Raw genomic sequence first — 20,831 nt, forward strand, 5'->3', positions numbered from 1 at the left:
TAACTGACGTGTGCTTATGAGCGAATAGATGCATTCATTGAGGCCTTAATAGCATAACAATTCCATGTATAGGAAGTAACATCCAATCCAATCTGGATTTCAGGTTAAAGCAGGGTTAGTCTAGGGGAGCCTGGGTGGCTCCATTGGTTAGGCCTCTGACTTTGTCTCAGGTCACAATCTTATGGTTGCTGAGTTTGAACCCTGCGTTTGGCTCTGCACTAACAGCTCATAGCCTGGAGCCTACTTTGGATTCTGTGTGTGTCTCTTTCTCTGCCAGTCCCCCACTTGTGTTTCCTCCCTCTTTCTCTCTCTAGCTCGCTCTCTCTCAAAAATAAATAAGCATTAAAAAACACAAAAAAAAACAAAACAGGGTTAAGCAAAGAATCCTGAATGCATAGTCTCTAAACATTTTACTACGGCCTCCTGAAAATTGATGAAATTAACGAAAACTTAAAAATAAGATTTTTAAAAAATTTGCAACATGACCCACTACAATAGGTTCCTCATTGCCATTCTTGGAAGGTTTACAGACTAGATACTAGAGACTATAAATGTAGAGAGAGCAACAAACCAAATGTCATCATCATCAATACCACACACAGTGAAAACAGGCGAACAAAAAATCAATCCATGATCTATGCACAATTTGTTCTGTGAAATGAAATGGTGCATCCAGTCAGGAAATTGGTAGAAGACACTGGAACTTTCTGCCTTCTTTCTTTATCTTGTCTGAACCAAGCAGAAGACAAGCAATACCAATAGCTCTCACTTAAGGCTGATATTGACTTTTGCCTCATGACAGCCTCTTGTGTGCTTACTTTAATCATGGCACTTTTCATTACTGTCCACCCTCACCACCCTCACCCTCTGACTGTCCCTTGAATGTTTCCCTCACTTCTTTCATTCCCCAGATAAAAACATAGGTAGGTACTGGGAATAGAATGATGAACAAAGTAGACATCCTGATTTCTATCCTTATAGAGCTAAGAGCAGTGTGAGAGAGACACAATAAGCAAGTGGGCATGTTAAGAAATATGTAATTACTGGGGCATCTGGGTGGCTCAGTCACTTAAGCATCCGACTTCAGTTCAGGTCATGATCTTGTGGTTCATGGGTCTGAGCCCTGCGTTGGGCTCTGTTTTGACAGCTCACAGTCTGGAGTCTACTTCAGAGTGTGTGCCTCCCTGTTTTTCTGCCCCTTCCCTGCTCGTGCTCTTTTTTTTCTCTCTCTCAAAAATAAATAAACATTAAAAAATTTTTTTAAAAAGAAATACGTAGTTACTAACAGTGGTAAATGTTCTGAAGTCAAAACATTTGGTGAGAGGAAATGGGATTGGCTGTATTTACGGTGATAAGGAGTTGACCTGTAATAGCCCTGAAATATTTATATAATTGATCGATACAAATTATACAGGCCATGTTTTATTACCAGCACGTAATAAAATAGAGATAAATGAAAGTCAAATTAGCAATACCTAAATTATAAAAATTAAAAAAAAATGTTCTCAAATCAAAGCATATGATGAAATATATAATAAATATTCACATGAAATCAAAGCATCTCATAGCCAAACAGTTCTTAAAAGTAAATTATTTATTATAAAAGACTTGTTTTTTAGAATGACAGAAAACTTATAAATTTTACTTTCAAACTAAGGATTTAGAAAAAAAATAACTACAGAGGGCTCAAAGAAAAAGTGAAGGATGAAACTATAAAATTAGAGCTGAAATGAATGAATTAGAAAATAGAAAAAATGAATAGGTAAAATAAATATATATCAGACCAAGTCCTCTGGAGGATTAATCAAATAGGGACTACTAATAATACAAAATTTTTAAAAATTTCTTACCAGGGGTAACAAAATATATTTCAGTTTTATAAAAAGAGGTACCATGTACACTCACCAGATCAGGAAAATAAAAATAGTTTAAAGTTGATGCTTTGGTAGATGGTGTTGGGGAAGAAAAATTATCCTTTGTCTTTCAAGATTCTTCTGACTCGTCTGAGAATCAAATTGACATGAGACCAACTAATTGGAGAAAATAAAATTTAATTTTGTACATATGGGGAATTCACATAAACATGAGATTCCAAAGACATCCAGGCAAAATGAGGTATATGTCTTCCTGAACTAAGGATAAGGGGATAGGGATCTGGGACTTCAAAGGAAAAGAAGGCACTTCACAGGAAGAATGGAAAGAGTAAATGTTTGGTAACTAAATGTTTGCTGGGTCATCCAGAAATAGGACATAAAGAAGACTTTGATCAAAGGAGTCTTGCTAGGTTTCTCCTGCCTACTGTACCTAGTTCATATAATGTAGTTGTCTATAGTGATAGTGCTCTACCTGCAGCTGGTCCTCTATGTAAATTCTTTTGGTCTAAATTCTTGTTCTGAACCCTACTGCGGAGTGTGTTTTAGATTCCCAATGAGAGCGTTCATGGCACACACCCTTTTTTTAGAACGTATGTTAGAAATAGGAAACAAGAGACTTAAAAAGGTAAAAATGAGTTGCTTGGGTTATTAATTCCACACTTTAAAGACAAATAATATATCCAAGATGTCCACTGCAGTTTTATTTACACCAATGAAAAATTATGAGTTTGATGTCCAAGAACATTAGAAAAGCTAAAATATAAAATATACTATATTCCTACAATGGAATTTGATGATGGTGTTAACATTATTTTTACAGACAGGTTTCATCATCTGAAAAATATATTTGTAGTGCAGAATGTAGAAAAGTAGGGAGACCATCAGTTCAAGTATATGTAGTAGTCTTAAAAGAAAGTTATATAAAATAATTTCTTATTGGTGAGATCATTAGTGATGGCTTTAAAAATCTTTTCACTTTTTCAGTATTTTTTCAAAAATTTTTTATTAAGTTTTATTGACAGCTTTATTGTGGGGAAGTAATACTCAATGAGTTTGTATCCCGTCATAATTCAGAGAGGACTCAAAGTTTTACTCCATCTGGATAAGAACCTAGCAAATGCCAGGTGTTTAATGTATTAGATTTAGTGACAAGAAGGTCAGAAGAAATGGTCCAGGCTGCGTCTGAGCAGTGGTCAAACCACGATTACTTGTCATATAGTCTTATCTGGACAAGAACTGGCAAGGGCTCACCAGGAATTAGTTTGCCATTTATAAATCTGCTGGAGAAGTGAGGGGAATAGTTTTAAGACAACAGGGGAAAATGATATGTCAGGCTAAAATATCCTATCTTCCACTCTATCCTCTATCCTGGACTGAGTAACTCAGTCTTACAATGAGGGATCTACTATTAAAGTGAGAAAAGTCAAACAAGTTTTTGTATTTTCTTTAATATCCATGAAGCAGGAAGATCAAGTCGCCAGGACAGACTTCAGTGATAGTATTGGCGATAGAATTTGTGGTGGTAGCAGCATCACTGACTAATGAAAGACGCCCATTGTTTAATTTCAGTCAAATCTCTGAACAATTTTGCTACCCAGCCTCACAATTATGTTTTTACTCTATGCTAGCTATATGAATTTAGATGCATTCTTCCCTGGTAAGATGTGTGCATATAAGATAGAAAAAATATGGTATTCTGTGTTTTTCTGTTTTGATAATGATACTAATAAGGATTAACACCAAGAATCATTATTTAATCTGTGACTAATCATTCCATAGATTGGAGGACTTCAAATTGATACTTATTGCTGTTTAATAACATGGCAACAGCAACTGCAAATATTGCCATTTCAGACCAATCATGCTCTGATCATTTCCTTTTCTTTAGATGTTTTTGTATTACTAGTATTATTAATTATTATTATTATTATTATTAATTTCAGAGAGAAAGTGGGGGAGAAGGGCAGAGGGAGAGAGAGAGAAATCTTAAGCAGACTCTATGCTCAGTGTGGAGCCCAACACTGGGCTCGATCCCACGACCTTAGGATCACGAAACAAGCCAAAATCAAGAGTTCGACACTCAACCAACTGAGCCGTCCAGGCATCCCTAGATGTGTTTTTAGATGTTTTTCTTTTAAAGGAATTTTCCTGAAATATCTCTGACCCAGTTGTGTATTGGTCATAGATACTAAATACTCATTTTGCAAAGTGCAGAAATAGTAATACTGTAATTTCTATAAATGTCAATCCTTCTCTTTCATCTTTTGGAAACTCATGGTCCTAATATTTTGGAAACCATATTGCATGTTGTTTAGGATCACAGACTCTAGATCTCGATTGCCTCGAGTCTTAATTCAGATGCTACCAATAGCTTACTGTGGAACTTTAATAAGCCCCTTGAATCGCTGTCCTTCAGTTCCCTTATCTGTATAAAGGGAATTTAGTTATTTGTACTACAGAATTTTTGTAAGGATTACATGAATTAAGCTATGAAGAGCATCTGGAAACCTGATATATTTTTATTATCATTATTATAGTTAATTATTATTATTATAGTTATTATTATTATCCAATGAAATAAAATTGTGGTGTTGCCAGTTGAATTTTTAAATGTATATCATCTGAACTTTGAAGATTTTTTTCTAAATAATATATATTCTCTGCTTTCCTGACAAGTGTGTTTGACCTTCATGTGCTCTTCCTATTCCACGTGTACCTGGGACATTGGCAGAAATCTTGAGAGTATCAGATGGATTTGAATATTCATTCATAAGCACTTTGGCCTTGCCTTGAATTAAAGTAGCTTCTCTGTATTGATCTACTGACTTGGCCGTCCCTGACCAAACTACATCTTTCCCAGTGGATCTATCCGTGGGCACTCTATCCAGTTCTCAAGCCACTAAACTTGTGTGTGATGCATGCATGTGTGATGCATGTAAACTCTTGGGAAGTACATGCTCATGTGGGACCACATGCCTCTGTAACCATATCATCAATGCTAGTAACAGTGCTTCAGTTAACAAAGAATAACTCAAAATGTCAAGTCCCTGGAATTGGAGTAGGAACTGAAGAGAGAGAGAGGAAGTCATACAAAACTCTTGAGTCATAAGATTCCTGAATCTTTATTAAGTAACAGTATACATGTCAGGAAACTCTTCATTGAAGTGTTATATAAGAAGTAAGATTTTGTTTTATTTACTGTAATTTGGGGGTTTGCAACAGTAGTTGGTATTACTCTAACTTATGACTCACAATATTTAGAGCCATGGAGTTGGATGTACACATGTATAGAATGAGTGTAGGTACAGAAGAGAAGAGATCTAAGGACTGAGTCCAGGGAACTCTAGCTTTAAGAAATAGAGAAAAGGAAGACAATTCAATAGATGAGGCCAAGAAGGAGCTGCCAGTACCTGAAAATAAGTGTCTTAGTTGTCAGGGAAGTCAAATGAAGGAAGTGTTTATGGATGAATCACCTGTATTCAATTCTGCTGAGCAGGCAAGGAAGAAGAGGACAGGGAAGTGTCCGTTAGGTTTGGCAAATTGGTGGTCACTGGTAACATGGGCAAAAGAAGTGATGGGGGTTAAAACTTTCACTGGAGTGGACTCAAGAGAAAACAAGAAGTAAGGGAGAAGAAGAAAAATGAACAGAAAAATGAAGTGATCGCTGGTGGGATTTGAGAGCAAGAGAAGCTGTTTCATATACATGGTATACAATTTGTCACGTTAGGATGCTAATGGAAATAGTATGTTAGAGAGAAAAAAGATGATACAGAGAGAAAAATTTTCTCATTAACTAGAGGCTACACTCCTGTGGAGTCATACGGTTTTTTTTTCATAGGGAAAGTATTGGGTAGCATTTATTAATATTCCTAGCTCAGCTTAACTAAAGGAAAATATATCCATGTATGGTAGTATGTTTTTACTTTTTGTCAACTGCCCTCTCTAACAAAAGCACATAAAGGAAAAAAGTGTAAGTCTAGCTGAGTTCTCTAAACACTAAATATTACTTTTCAAAGATAACATCTGTTGGCAATGTATTGTGTGTTCTTCCCTGTTTTTTTCCTATGCATGTATGTAAACATATATTTTATTTATATACTTATGCACATACACAAATACACACACACCTCATGTAATTAAAAATGCAACTCTGACTCTTGATTTTGACTCAGGTCATGATTTCAGGGTTTGTAAGATAGAGCCCTGTGTCGGGTTCTGTGCTGACAGCATGGAGCCTGCTTTGGATTCTCTCTCTCCCTCTCTCTCTCTCTCTCTCTCTCTCTCTCTCTCTGCCCCTCCCCCACTTGCTTTCACAGGCAAAAATATGTAACTCCAATCTTTTATACATTGTGTTCTACACATTGCTTTTCACTTACATTGTGAGCATCTTTCCACATTAGTACATACAGATATGACATTTTTTTGTTTATAAACTAATATCCCATATTATGTATAGTCTGTGTTAATTTATGCATTGACCTACTGATGGATTATTCATACTTTTGAACCAGTGCTTTCTATTGATTTAAGTATGTTTTCCCATTGTTAATTTTCTTCATAACAATTTTTTTTTCTCAATTCCAAAACCAAGGTAATTATGAGCTGTATTATTTTAGTAATTTTGAAAGTTTTCTCCCCTCTTCTGCCATTAAAAATTATTGAATGCTTTGATAGTGTGGTAAATCCTCTAGTTTATTATTTTATATGAAACAAGAGACTTTATTTTATTCACCATCTTTACTCAACATATCTCTTTAATGGGTTACTTTTCTACTCTTACATCTTCATAAACCTCAGATTGAATTTCCTGACACAAGCACATGAAATATAGTAAACAGAGACCCTCCTACTGGAAGAAAGTACTTACAGGAAAATCAGAATAAGGTAGTATATTCAAGGTGCAGGTGAGGACACAATAAAGACTCTGTAGAATCTTAGCCACTGCTGTGCCTTCTCTGCTGGGAGTATGTTTTCTTAGGCACCCTCAAGGGTAGAGGTACCAGAAATACTAGGATGGTAAATGCTTTGAGGTGCCAATATCGCTTTCCTTTATTTGATTACCACCAAGGATGGGAGTTAGGGTTATCCACATTAGGTCATGGAGAGACGGAATTTTCTAATCCCAGGGCCTGATGCATGTTGCCCAAAGACAGCAGTGCACAGGATGAATTAATATGTTATTGGGGCTGTACATTATTGCCCATAATAAAAGTTTATGCTGGTAAAAAGTTCTAAGAGAAGGGTCTGGAATTAGACTCACTTAGGGCCTTTAGGAACTCAGAGCTAGTCATTTATCTTGTAATACACAGGGGATAGTGATTTAGTCACTTGCTTTATTATTTTATTTTATTAATTTCCATGATTCTTAGGAGTGCACCAGAGATAAATGAAGGCCTTATGTCTGGGAGATGTGTCTGCCTTCTGCTCGGCTCTCACTCATGCTGCTAACATGGGCCATATCTCTGAAGAGTTACAAAGATGGTGAACAGCACTGAGAGGGGCTTCCCATGCCTCTCACCAGTTTCCATCAGTTAATTCACCAGTACTTACTGAGCACCTATCACATGCACGGGGCAGTTTCCATCAGGCAAACCAAACATGTACAAGATGCTGTGTGGCCCTACTCTCAGTGGCTTGTATGCGTGTAAGGTACAGACATCAAGAACTAGAACATGCGTGATGCAAGCGATAATGAGATTGTCCACGTGAGTTTATAGATATGTGCTTAGGGCTTCTAGACATGGCAGGGTTCCTGACAACTGAGCAGAACATAAACAGTTTTCAGAGGAGGTAGAATTGGTGTTGGCTTGAAGGCTGGGTCAGTTTCCTTAGGTGGAGACGTGTTTTCTGGAACATTTACTTAAACTCCTTTCTTTTTGGTATCTATATATATTAAACCTTCCAAAGGTTTTAAAAAATTAAATGCACATTTAAGAAATTAAATTACACAGAAGTATATGTAACAAAAAGGGGAAACTGTATTCATCCCACACTTTCATAAGGAAACCATTTGCAGTTGAAAGTGTAGTCCTCTAAAAATTTCTGTATGTATGTAAAAAAAGATGAAATCCTTTCCCCCAGCCTCCTCTATTTCTCTCCCCTTCCTTCCCCCATCACTCCCACAATACCATGCTTTTTAGAAATAATATGCTTGAGGTTAAGAGGTGAATTTTTAGTCTCATCTGCTCTTTAGTCCAGTTATATCTGAGAACTCAAGGAGACAAATTAGCATAGGTTTTCTCCAGGGGTTCTGCTTCTCAAAACCAACTTTTTTAGGGCCCTTGACTTTTCACCTAAACTAACTTTACCCAACTAGTGTGGGCCACCTTCTTGCTCTGTGGATATTCTGCAGAATCTGCTTAGGCAGAAAACCATGACAATAAATCCTGGCTAAGCTTGAGCCGGGCACACAGAATAAAGTTAACAACTGACCCCATTAGCTGGTGATGAGGTAAATCAAAGTCTCTCCCCCATTTCACCAGACAGTTACACCATTTCTAAAGAAGCATAGCAAGGAAAGAAGGGAGACAGTGGAAGAAGCGTTTACTCCTGTATTGCTCCCTCGAGGATGGAAAGAAGTTTCCTGTCTTCTGTGTGGATATAGGAAGAGAATAGAGAATGAGGGTTTCACCATAACCCTGCATGGGGAGGACAAGTGAAGGCAGCTGGCCAGTGAACCGTTCCTTCCCTTCTCTTGGGGATGTGGTCGAACCCACTTGTCAGCTGGGCCTCCAGGTGAATAGACTGATGATATTTACTAGGAGGAAGAGGCTTTATCTAGAGAATGTTCCCACTGGGATATCTCTAGCTGAAGGATTTCTTATAGTTAATAAATCCAGAATGCTTGGGTTTATAAGACATTGCTCCCTGGAGAATATCATCTAAACTATGAAACTGTCTTGAGAGTAAAGTAGAGATGTTTCATAATTTAAATGTTCTCAACAGAGAGATAATAACCCACAAATTCCATCTTAGAGGATTCATTCTTCTGGTCCAGAGAGCATGTGTTCAATGTGGTAAAGAAGGACATAAAGGGTCACGAGGTACGTCTCAGACTTCAGTATGCTTTTTTCACTTGTGTATTTTTGAAGTTGACAGTAAAGCTTGCCACTAGGAAATAGTTTTGATTCTTATTGGTCTGGTTTGCCAATTTTATCCTGCATACCTCACCTGGTCATATACTTCTGCAACTTTTCCTCCTTCACAAAACAGTACACAGTCATGCTACTTACATGTGTAGACCTGTATCATGAGTCTTGCTGGAGAACTTCTTAGACATGCAGAATGTCAGAGATCCGGAAGCCTAAGCTGAAGTATAGCGGGAGTCCCAGGTGATTTGTATGCACACCAAAGTAGAAGAAGCATTGGCACAGTGAGTCTCACCCTCCGGCTATTGTTCAGTGTTTGGTGGCAAAACTTCTTGACAGTATTACTTATACTATCGGTATCTAACCACTTTCTTATCTTCCATTTTCTCTCAGCACAGTACAATCTGGATGTGGTTTCTTCTTGTAAAAGTCACATAGCTCAAATTTTTAGCATAATTTGGCCCAATTGAGTGCCTTTTTTTATATATCACTTTCTTCTCTTGTTTGTGTGTGTGTGTGTGTGTGTGTGCCATTTCATTTGTCTGCTTCCCCTCCTACTTTTTTGTCTTCTTTCTCTCACCTTTTTATCTGCAAGGTACACAGATATTGCAGTATCTCTAGGATTAGGCTTGGATCCTCTTTTCTATTTTCCCTCTGTATCTCTGTGATTTCATTTTTCTGTATAGCTTTTTAAACCACTTAAATATTGATTTTTTCCAAATCCATATCTCTAGCCTAAACCTTTCCTCTGAACTCCAGATAATTTTTTCAGCTGTCAAATTTGACATATCCACTTGAATTTCTAAGTGGCTCCTCAGGCTGGCACACCCAAAATGAATCTCATCACCCCCACAACATCCTTTTAGCCCATTGTCCCTTCTCCCAGTTTCTTGGCAACAATAGCATCCATCCAGTTAGTTGCTCATTGTATCACTGAAAGCCCCTCCACCTGACATCCTACATTCATTCCACTCACATGTTTAGTCAGTTACACTTCCAAAATATATCTCACATCTGTCTACTTTTCTCCATTAGCTCAGCCACCATATCTCTCACAAGAGAACCACAAGAAGCTTCCTAAGCAGTTTCCCTGATTCCAGAACAATAGTTAAATTACCTGCCCAGTTGTCATGGCAATATTCTAAAAATGTAAATTGGATGTGTCACTCTCCTGCTAATAATTCATCAGAGGCTTCACTTTGAACAAAATCCAGAGTCCTTTCATGCTTTACAAGATTCTACATGACTGGCCCCTACTTGCCTCTCAGACTCCATGTTCTACTAATTCCCTGGATCATTAACCTCCAACTTCCCAGGGCCTGCTCTGTTCTCCAGGAACACCCAATTTTTCCCCTATCCCAAGGCCTTTGAGTTTCTTCTTCCTTCTTGCAGGGAATGTTTCCTACTCTATCCACCAACACACACACACACACACACACACACACACACACACACAGTCTCGGACACAGATACCTATCTATATAGACATATCGATATATGTATATATGTACATGTACACAGACACATACAGCAATATAGACATACATATACACACAAACTCATATACACACACACAAGCATGCACACCTCCACCCCCAAACCCCCGCCCCCCGTCAGCTTCTTACTCTTCAGGTCTCATTTCCAATGTCAAATCCCTAGAGATGTTATTTTTGACAGCCTAGTTCTAACAATTTTTCAGTTGATTTGCTTAGCTTTTCTAGGGAGAAAATGATTCATCAACAAATAAGGACAATAAAATCTCTCTTCCAATATTCATATTGCATTTCAGTTTTAAAAATCCAAATCCTCCAGCTGAGATCTCCAGAAAAATATTGAGTAATGGTAGTGATAATATATCTCTGTTCCTGATTTTAAAGAAAATGTCTCTTCTGTTTTTGCAAAATATGGTATTTTGATATTGCTTTTTGACAGATACACTTTCTCAAAGATCAGAAAGTTTTTTTTAGTGCTGTTTTACTAAGAGTTTTATTTGGAATAAAAATTGAATTTTATTAAACACTTTCTAGACATCTGTGCAGGTTATGATAAAGTTTCCCCCTTTCAAATTTTTTCTTCTAATTTTAGAGCATTTTTACGTTCTTGAAGTGTATTCTAGCTTCTGTTGGTAATATTTTCTTTAGGGTTTTTTATCTATAATTATTAGTGAGATTAAATTTCATTACTACTAACACTTCTATTGCTACTGCTGCTACCATTGCTATCCTCTTATAGTTGAGATTCTGACAATTTTGTGGACTTAAAGGGGAATCCTTCCAATTTTCACCATATGCTGGAGCAGATTAATTCCTCTATTCCTTGAGATGTCTTGGAACCCATTTGGAATTTTTTTGCAGTGGGTTTTTAACTATCTTTAATTTCTTCTATTGTTATCAATATAGTAAAATCTTTCATTTCTTTGTGTCAATATTGATCATTTTTTCCTGAAGATTATCCACTATCTCTGTATTTCCTCATTTACTGAAATAAAGTTGTATAGAGAATTTTTCTAAAATATGTTGTGTTCCTTTGTATCTATGGTTATTTTCCCATTTTCTTCCCTACTGTCTGTTCTATTGTATTTTCCCACTAATTTTCTTTATCATACTCTCCAGAGTGTTGCAGTTTTTATTGGTCTTTTCAGAGAACTTGCTTTTGGTTTTATTGAGTCACTTGGTTTTGTTGTTCTCTATTTTATTAATTTCTAATTTTATCTCAATTCCTTCATGCATTTGCTTCCTTTATGTTTATTCTACTGTTCTTTAACTTTTATGGGTTGAATTTGCACTTCATTTATATTCATTCATGTTTTCTGACAAACAAAATGCTATAACATTTACATTGGGCATTCTTTGGCTGAATCCTGTAACTTTTGTTATGAGGTATTCTTATTATTCTTTTTGAATTGTCTATAATTTCAATTTTTGGTAGGGAAACACTTCGTTGCTGCTACATCATCAAATTTATTAAGTGAGTTACTTATTCTCCAAGTTCATATTTGTCAATTTGCCTTAAGCCCCAGGATATATTCCATTTCCTAAATAGAAAACTTCTTGACTGTGGTCTGGGGAGAGGACATAGCTCCCGGTCACTGGGCAAGAGTACCTTGTGCAGGACATCGTTCACGAGTTACCTATAACTTAACTCTTTTTTCTGTTCTCAAATCCTGCTGACTCTGATTCCCCACCCTCCATTATCTTTTAGGCAAATTACTATTCATTTCATTATCCACATTGGGTTGTGGGAGCCTCAAATCTTTATTCTACCATCTGCTTTAGATGTTTTAGAACTTTGGCAATGTCTCTATTTTATTTACTTACATTTCCCAGTGTATAATAATTGTCCTCCTTACTCTCCCATTCTCTATTTCTGTGTCCTCTTTCTGTCTTTCAGCTAAAGGGGACTTCTCCTTTTGCATTTTTTTTCCTTGACTAAATTTTATTTGAAAATATTGAAAACTATGAATAGTGAAAATTACCTATGAATAAGAAGTAAAACTATCCATTCTACGTTTCCAAGCCAACTTTCTGAAAGCCATCACTACTAATATATTGGTGAGAATCTTTTCCAAATTTTCCTTGTATGTATCGGCATAGATGTATATATGAATAGCTTAATGTGGGGCTTTTTTTTTTTTCCAAAATGCACACCTGGTAGTTTGCTCTTTTTACTTAATCAGTAATGCTGTGCTTTTACTTCTAATTTCATCTTTCTTTTGTCATTTGGAAATTGTGCAGCAGGCAGAAGTAACAACCATGAGCTCACTCACTACAAGAAACTCTCCTCACTTCCCTCCAGGCTATTTTTGTCTTTTATTAAATGAAAACATTTTCCAAGACCTTCCAGGAGTTGTTAAATACAGTCACACAAAATCTACAAAACAAACAAACAAACAAACAAAAAACCCAAAACAGCTTTCAACCTGAAAATGAAACATAGCTTGTATGTAATTAGAGTAAAGAGCTAAAGGCAAAGGGCTTTTTATCATGCCTCAGATCTAAAGAAGAGCAGTTGTGTTACACATGCCTGGGAATTCTTTAAAGTGAGATTTCAGAAAATGACAAATACTCTGATTATTTTATCTTGTGATGAATCTTTCCTTAGAGAAATCTGTCAAACTTTCCTAGTGAAAAGTTAATTTAAGAGTTTTTCACTTAATTGCATAAATGAGATTGACTTACAATTGTTTCCAAATTTTTGTCTTGTTTTTGTCTTAACTAGAAATCAGGGTTTAAATGACCCACTAAATGAAATAAGGTTTTTATTTTAACAGTTTCTAGAATATTTACTGAAGTTTATGCATTCTTTTTTGCTTTAGATTTAGAGGTTGTTAAAAGTCAACTATAAAGCCATCTGGCCTCAGCAATTTTGTGGGGGTAGGGGATTTCTGACTTGAATGTCCACTTATTATTAAATGATACTTACCTGATTTGGCCTTTTATATTCATTGTTCTTTTCATTTACATTTTCAAATTTTATTATAAAATTGTTTAAAGTACTTAATTTTTTAAAAATCTCTACTATGTCTGTAGTCTATGCTTTTTTTCATTGCTAATATTGTTTATCCTTGGCTTTCCTCTTAATCAGTCTTGCCTAAAGCTTATTATGTTTTATTAATTCTTGCAGAGAAAAAACTTATTTCCTCATTAATCTTTATTTGCTTTAAATTTATCGCTTTTTTTTTTTTTTTTTTTTTAGTTTTCAAATAAAATCATTGGATATATCCTTTTAAATATTAAAAACTTCTTTGGGTGATAACTTTTACTCCTTAGCCATAGTCCATCTTTTAATACATAATTATCCTTGTGATTATTGGTCAGACCTGTACTTTTAATTTTCACTTCTAAATGAAGTGAAAAGATAGGTATCTTTTAGCTATAATTTTGTTATTTACTTTTAATTGTATTGCATTGTGATCAGAGAATGTGGAATTTGTTGAGACTAACTGTGGCCTAATTAACACATGGACCATTTTTTAAAAATATCCTCATACATATTTCAAAAGAATGTGTATTCTCTTTATTGATTACAATTTTACTGGCAATTAGATTGACCTCTTGTTCCCCCCCTCTTTTTCTGTTGAAATATAATTGACATAACATTGAATTAGTTTTGGGTATACAACATAATGATTTAATATATGTACATAGTGTCATGTTTTTTAAAAAATATTCTTTAATATTCTTATTTAATTTTTATTTTTATGATCTATAAATTTCAAATTCTCCCATGATCTAAATTTCTTCCTCTGTGTATGTTTTAGCTTTCTATATGTAATACAATGTTATGATTTAAGTGTTGATTAGACACAAAAATAGTTATAAAATTTCAATTCTAAATTACAATATAAGGATTTTGAAAGAATTTCAGAATCTGTCTTAGGATTTTTGAGCCTCCTTATCCACTTCTAAGATCTAAGAGGACTGAGAAAGTGGAGAAGAGGGGATTTTATGAGCAGATCCCTTTGGAGAAAGCTCAGAGTACTCTCCTACCTCTGATGGTGCTGTTGGGGTTTGGGTGGGGAGTTTCTTGTCCTTTTATGTCAGAGCTGGTGAGGGCTTCCAGTGGCCGCACTCAGTAATTTTGAATCGTGTTCTCAACTGGTGAGTGATAGTCAAGACAGATGCCTGAGGAAGCTCAAGCAAACTGTTGTGCTGAGATCTGCCCTCTGTCCAGAATATGTGAAGGGCAGGAGGATGATGTCTAGCTGCCCTGTTGGGAGCAAGACCAGGAGAGTGGTATCATGTATAGGATTGGCCAGCTCTCCCAAAGGATGCAGGAGAGGTTATTGAGGACCAATGTGGCATGATGAAAAAAAGGCTGAGTTAGAGAGGAGGATGTTCATCAGGTCCAGTAAACTGAATGGAAGTGAGGTAAAGTACCAGACACCTAGAAGCTGGGAGAATATAAAGTAGCCAAGTGACAACTTTTCCATGCCTTTAACTCACTTCTTTCCCTAGACCTCCACAGCCTTTGTTAGAAGCAACAGTAGCTACTAGAAAAAGAGGGAAAAATTGAACAAAATCAGGATGAATGGCAGTAAACAGAACAGATTAGACAATGTTAAAATAATTATTTGTAAAGCCATGTAGTAGAAAGAGTAGTAATAATCTAGAGAAATTTCAGAGGTAAGAAGAGGAAGATCAATATGAAGGAAGAAAGAGGAGAAAAAAAGAGCTAATATTGATTAAAACCCAAGTTCATTACACATACCAAATATTGTTGTACCCATATTCCTTCATTTAATTGTCAGTTTTACTATCCCCATTATTATAGATAGAAAACTGAAGCTTACGGACTTTGGAAACAGAAAGTTGTCCAGGGCTAACGACAGCAATTTTTTGTGACTATCCCAAAGGATGTACATGGTAGAAAAGAAAAAAAAAAATTGCAAGAGATTGAGTAAGGGGATTTATAAATATACACCAAGTAAGTTTCAAAAGTGGAGTGGAAAGGAGCTGTTCTATTTTTGTTTTTATTCTTATTTTATCAAAAATATAGAATTAACTCTGTTCCTCAGTCATGATACTCTAGGATTTCCTTTCTCAATTCTCCATGTATAATCTATTTTATGTTTTATCTTTGGCTTTCATGCCCATCTTCCTTCACACCTTCCTTCCCATAGACATCACTGTTAAGCTTTCAGTTAGCCTTTCCCGTTCCCCTTTCACACAATCATTTGCATTGGTGTCTAGCCGTGTAAATTTTGTAGTATTAAGTGTGTTTTAAAAATAAGTTAATGACATCATGCTATAAATCTCATTCTGTTTCTTGCAGTTTTTAATCAACACTAATTTTAGTGCTCTATCCACATTGCTCTAGAAATACCTCACTCAGTCCTTCTGGCTGGTAGTTTAAACCTTCAACAGGTTTTTGTCTCCATTTGACAAGTGATGGATATCTAGGCTGCTTTACTTCCGTGAACCCATTCTTTGCTAGTCCTTGAATATGTTTTCTCATGTATCTGTGAATCTTTATCCAAAACTAGAATTGATGATTGGTCATAGGTCACACTGTATACACATACTAGAATTTTATAAAATACTTTCAGATTTCTCTCTATAATGGCTGTTATAGTTTATCATCTCACTCCTAGATCATGAGGGGTCCACTTTCCTTACATCCTCACCTGTTCTTGCTGCTACCTGAATTTCTAATTTTTTTAATCTGATGAAAATAGTGTGTTTTATTTTAGTTGACATTCCTTAATTACCAATAAGATTGAACATTTGTTGTTATATTGTCATTTCCTTTTATGATATTTGCTTAATTACATTTTTATTCACTTTTCTACTGACTTGCTTGTCTTTTTCTTAATTGTTAGAAATTCCTTGTGGTTTCAGATGTTTATCAGAGGATATAAAATTTAATGATGAGCTTCCAAATGTCTCCTCCAGATAACTTCAAAATGACATGAACAACTGCCTAATTTATTTTGTTCGAATATAATATTATTAAACATTTCATTTTTCTGTATATTTTCTGAAGTTTCCCTTTAGCTCATAGTACTCGATGATGGAGTTTAACCTTGTCTTGGATAACTTTTCCCAGATATTCCATGGAACATATTTTTGGGGGGGTACACTCTAAACTTAGCACTGAAAATCGAACCGCTGGGTGTCCATATTTTTGAAATTGTCCTTTCCAAGGTCATTAACACAAAAAGAAATACGAAAAAGGAGAATCCACTTTGCCCCAAGTTTTTGTCTTATATTACTTTCCCCAATATCCTGTTAGAACAGTCCTACCATGCAAATTCCAATCCTCTATTCTACCTTTTGCTAATTAATGCACTTTCACTAGAGTCTCCCAAAGCTGTTTTTAGTTTATTTTCCTAAGCATACTAGGTTCAACCTCTATCTAGCATTGCTGTTACCTGTGAAGTATGTGGCCTCTTGGCTCCCTGTTGGTAACTAGAAGTCACTGTATTTCCAATCTGGCTGCTTTGAAGGCATGCATTTTATAGCTAGTTCCAGGAAACCTCTTTGGAGGACTTGACGTGTGTGGTTTGCTCTCTTCTTCCATAGATGATTTGCAAACGCCCAATATGGAGATTCTAGTTTTTGTGATGGTTCAGCAGAATGAACAATTAAGCTCAGAATTTCAGTTATTTGGAATTTATTTCTAGTAAATTTGAAGATGTGATCTTTTCATGATATCGCTTACTTTGTTTGGGTTTTATATCCTGTACTCTACATCTTTTTTTTTTTAATTTTTTTTTAACGTTTATTTATTTTTGAGACAGAGAGAGACAGAGCATGAACGGGGGAGGGTCAGAGAGAGAGGGAGACACAGAATCTGAAGCAGGCTCCAGGCTCTGAGCCGTCAGCACAGAGTCCGACGCGGGGCTCGAACTCACGGACCGCGAGATCATGACCTGAGCCGAAGTCGGCCGCTCAACCGACTGAGCCACCCAGGCGCCCCTACATCTTAATGCCTCATAAAATGTCTGTAATGCATTAAAATTCTTGGGGCGCCTGGGTGGCTCAGTCGGTTAAGTGTTCGACTTCAGTTCAGGTCATGCTGACTGCTCATAAGTTCATGCGCCACATCAGGTTCTGTGCTAACAGCTCAGAGCCTGGAGACTGTTTCTAATTCTGTGTCTCCCTCTCTCTCTGACCCTCTCCCGGTCACACTCTTTCTCTCTCTCTCTCAAAAATTAATAAACATTAAAAAAATTGGCAATGTATTAAAATTCTAGACAATAGAAATTATCTTTTAGTGACTCATTTATTTGTGTATGTCATATGAAATATCTCTCATATATTGTACCACATCATATATCAAATGAACCATATGCAATTGATGCTTTGGGGTCAATATGTTCAGATATAAGCAGTTCTATTCCATATGGGTCCATCTAATATCTAATATTAAATTCACTATATTTGAGAATATATTTGAGTGTGCTAGAGGACTCGAATGCCTTACTTACCTGTGTCCAGTTAGTAAATAGTGAACAAGCACTTGCTTGATACCAGATTTCTGATTCAAGTGTGGAACAGGAGCACCTCAGCACAACTATAGTTAGAATTAATTAGTATAATTATTTAAGACAGTCCAAACTTCATTTGTAACTACAAGCATGGGATGTTGAGGTGCTTAGCTAGTCATAATTATTAATTTATGCTATTTTAAGATAAATAATATATGATATGTTGAAAGAGACAAACTAAATACAACTAACTCTTTAATTTAGAATTTATACTTAAATTATACTCTTCTTTTGAAGAACCTTTTCCAATAAAGATAACTGAGTTTTAATTACTATTTGTAAAAGGTCCATATCAATGTCTGGTATTCTAGATATAAGGTGGCACAATTGGAGGATTAATTCTGAGTTAATGAGCTCATTTTCTTCTCCTAACTTGCAGAAAGAGCAATAAATAACAGCTCTATAATGGAAATTGGGAAACTCTATTGTCCATTGAATTTGAGAATTGCAAGGGAGTTTCAAAGACTATCTAGGTCAGTTTTACCACAGCTTTCACTATGTCCCAAATGTTTTGGACATTTTCATTTGTCTCCATATATTTCTTTTTATTTCTTCATTGATTTCTTCATTGATCCATTGGTGGTTTAGTAGCAAGTTGTTTAGCCTCCACACATTTCTGTTTTTTCTAGTTTTTGTTTTTCTTCTTTTCTTGTGATTGATTTCTAGTTTTATATCATTGTGGTTGTAAAAGATGCAGGTATGATTTCAATCCTTTTAAATCCATGACTTACTTTATGGGCTAACATCTGATATTCCAGGAGAATATTCCATATGCACTTGAAAATAGTGTATATTCTGTTGGTTTGGGATAGAATGTTCTGTATATATCTGTTATGTCCATCTGGTCTATGTGTCATTCAAAGACTGTTTCCTTATTATTTTTCTGCCCAGACAATCTATCCATTGATGTAAGTAAGGTGTTAAAGTACCCTACTATTCTTGAATTACCATCACATTTCTCCCTTCATATTTATTAATATTAGCTTTATGTATTTAGGTGCATTCTAGTTGGGTCCACAGATATTGACAATTGTTGTATCCTCTTGTGGACTGAGCCCTTTATCATTATGTAATGCCCCTCTATGTTTCTTGTTACAGTCTTTGTTTTAAGTCTATTTTGTCTGAATTAGTATTGCTACCCCAGCTTTATTATTTTTTTCACTTCCTTTTACATAATAAATATTTTCTCAGTATCTTCACTTTTAGTCTGTATGTGTCCTTAGGTATTAGGTGAGTCTCTTGTAGGGAACCTATAGATGGGTCTTGTTTTATTTTTTTTAATCCATTCTGCTACCTTATGTCTTTTGACTGGAGCATTTAGTCCATTTACATTTAAAGTAATTATTGATAAGTTTGTGCTTATTGCTATTTTGTTTTCTGATTGTTTTTGTAGTTCTTCTCTATTCCTTTCTTCTCTTGTGCTCTTTGTGATTGGTGAGTTTCTGTAGTGTTATGTTTGACTTCCTTTTTATTTTTTGTGTATCTAATACAGGTTTTTGACTTTGTGGTCACCATCAGGTTCATATATAACATCCTAAGGATACAGCAATTTACTTTAAATTGATGGTCATTTAAGTTCAAACACATTCTAAAAAAGCTTTTTTTCTAACTCTCTTGTCCACATTTTATGTATATGCTATCATATTTTACATCTTTTGATTCATAATTGTTTTATGTTAATTATGGTCTTTCTTTTCCACTTAAAGAAGTCCCTTTTTTGGTTGTACCTTGGAGGAGTTGAGTTTAGGGTCTTCCTATGTTGTTGTCTTGGACCATAATGCTCTGTACTTTCAACAGTATGTTATCTCCTCATTTCTTAAATGTGTTGGTTTATGCTAATATACTTTTTATATTTTTTGCCTTGTCTGTAAAAATAAGAGAATGATATTGTGTCTTTGTCATACTGCAAATCAATTATGTTAATAAAATTCTTAATTACAAGAGTGGAATGATTTTGGAGCTCATTACAATTTGTCTAGAGAATTGTGGGTTGGAGACCCAGCTTAACAAGTGATTGTCACTGAAATGTGGTTTTAAGGCACTTCCCTTGGAATCACTGTGGCTGGGCCCTTAGTGTCATAAGGAATGTAGGGAAGGCAGAGAACTGACTTGCATGCATTTATTTGCACATTTGTCATATATCATAAATATATAAAATCACATAATATGTGATTAGTTACTTGAAGCCTAGACTCAAATAAGGGACAACAATTAATTAAGCAAATGGGTTCAGTTCAAGATATCAGTGATGATGGTAGAAACAAGTACAAATGGTGTCATTCAGGGCATTGAAGGGCATAGTTTAGAGGACATTTTTGTTCAGTTGCAATAGAAAACTTTGGAGGATTTTAGTCAGAGGACTCATGAGTTGTGATTTTTTTAAAAACAGATTTATCTACTTTGATGAAAATATTTCATTGTGCCCAAGAGGAGAGTATATAAAACTTGCTAATGCTGAACCGGTGAGAAAATGAGGATCTGGATTAGGGTGTTGACAATGGAGACGGAGAAAAGAAAATAGATTTGAGATATATTTTAAAGTAGAACTTCAAAAAAAATTTTTTTTTAACATTTATTCATTTCTGAGAGACAGAGAGACAGAGCTTGAGTGGGGGAGGGGCAGAAAGAGGAGACCCAGAATCTGAAGCAGGCTCCAGGTTCTGAGCTTTCAGCATAGAGACTGATGCGGGGCTTAAACTCACCAACCATGAGATCATGACCTGAGCTGAAGTCGGTCGCTTAACCAACTGAGCCACCCAGGCACCCCTAAAATAGGACTTTAACAGACTTTGGTAATGGATTAGATATTAGGATTGATGTAAAGACAGAAATCAACTGTAATTTTTTTTTTTTTATTTGAAAGATGACGCCGTTTCT

The sequence above is a fragment of the Leopardus geoffroyi genome, chromosome A1, assembly GCF_018350155.1.
Source record: "Leopardus geoffroyi isolate Oge1 chromosome A1, O.geoffroyi_Oge1_pat1.0, whole genome shotgun sequence".
Lineage (NCBI taxonomy): Eukaryota > Metazoa > Chordata > Mammalia > Carnivora > Felidae > Leopardus > Leopardus geoffroyi.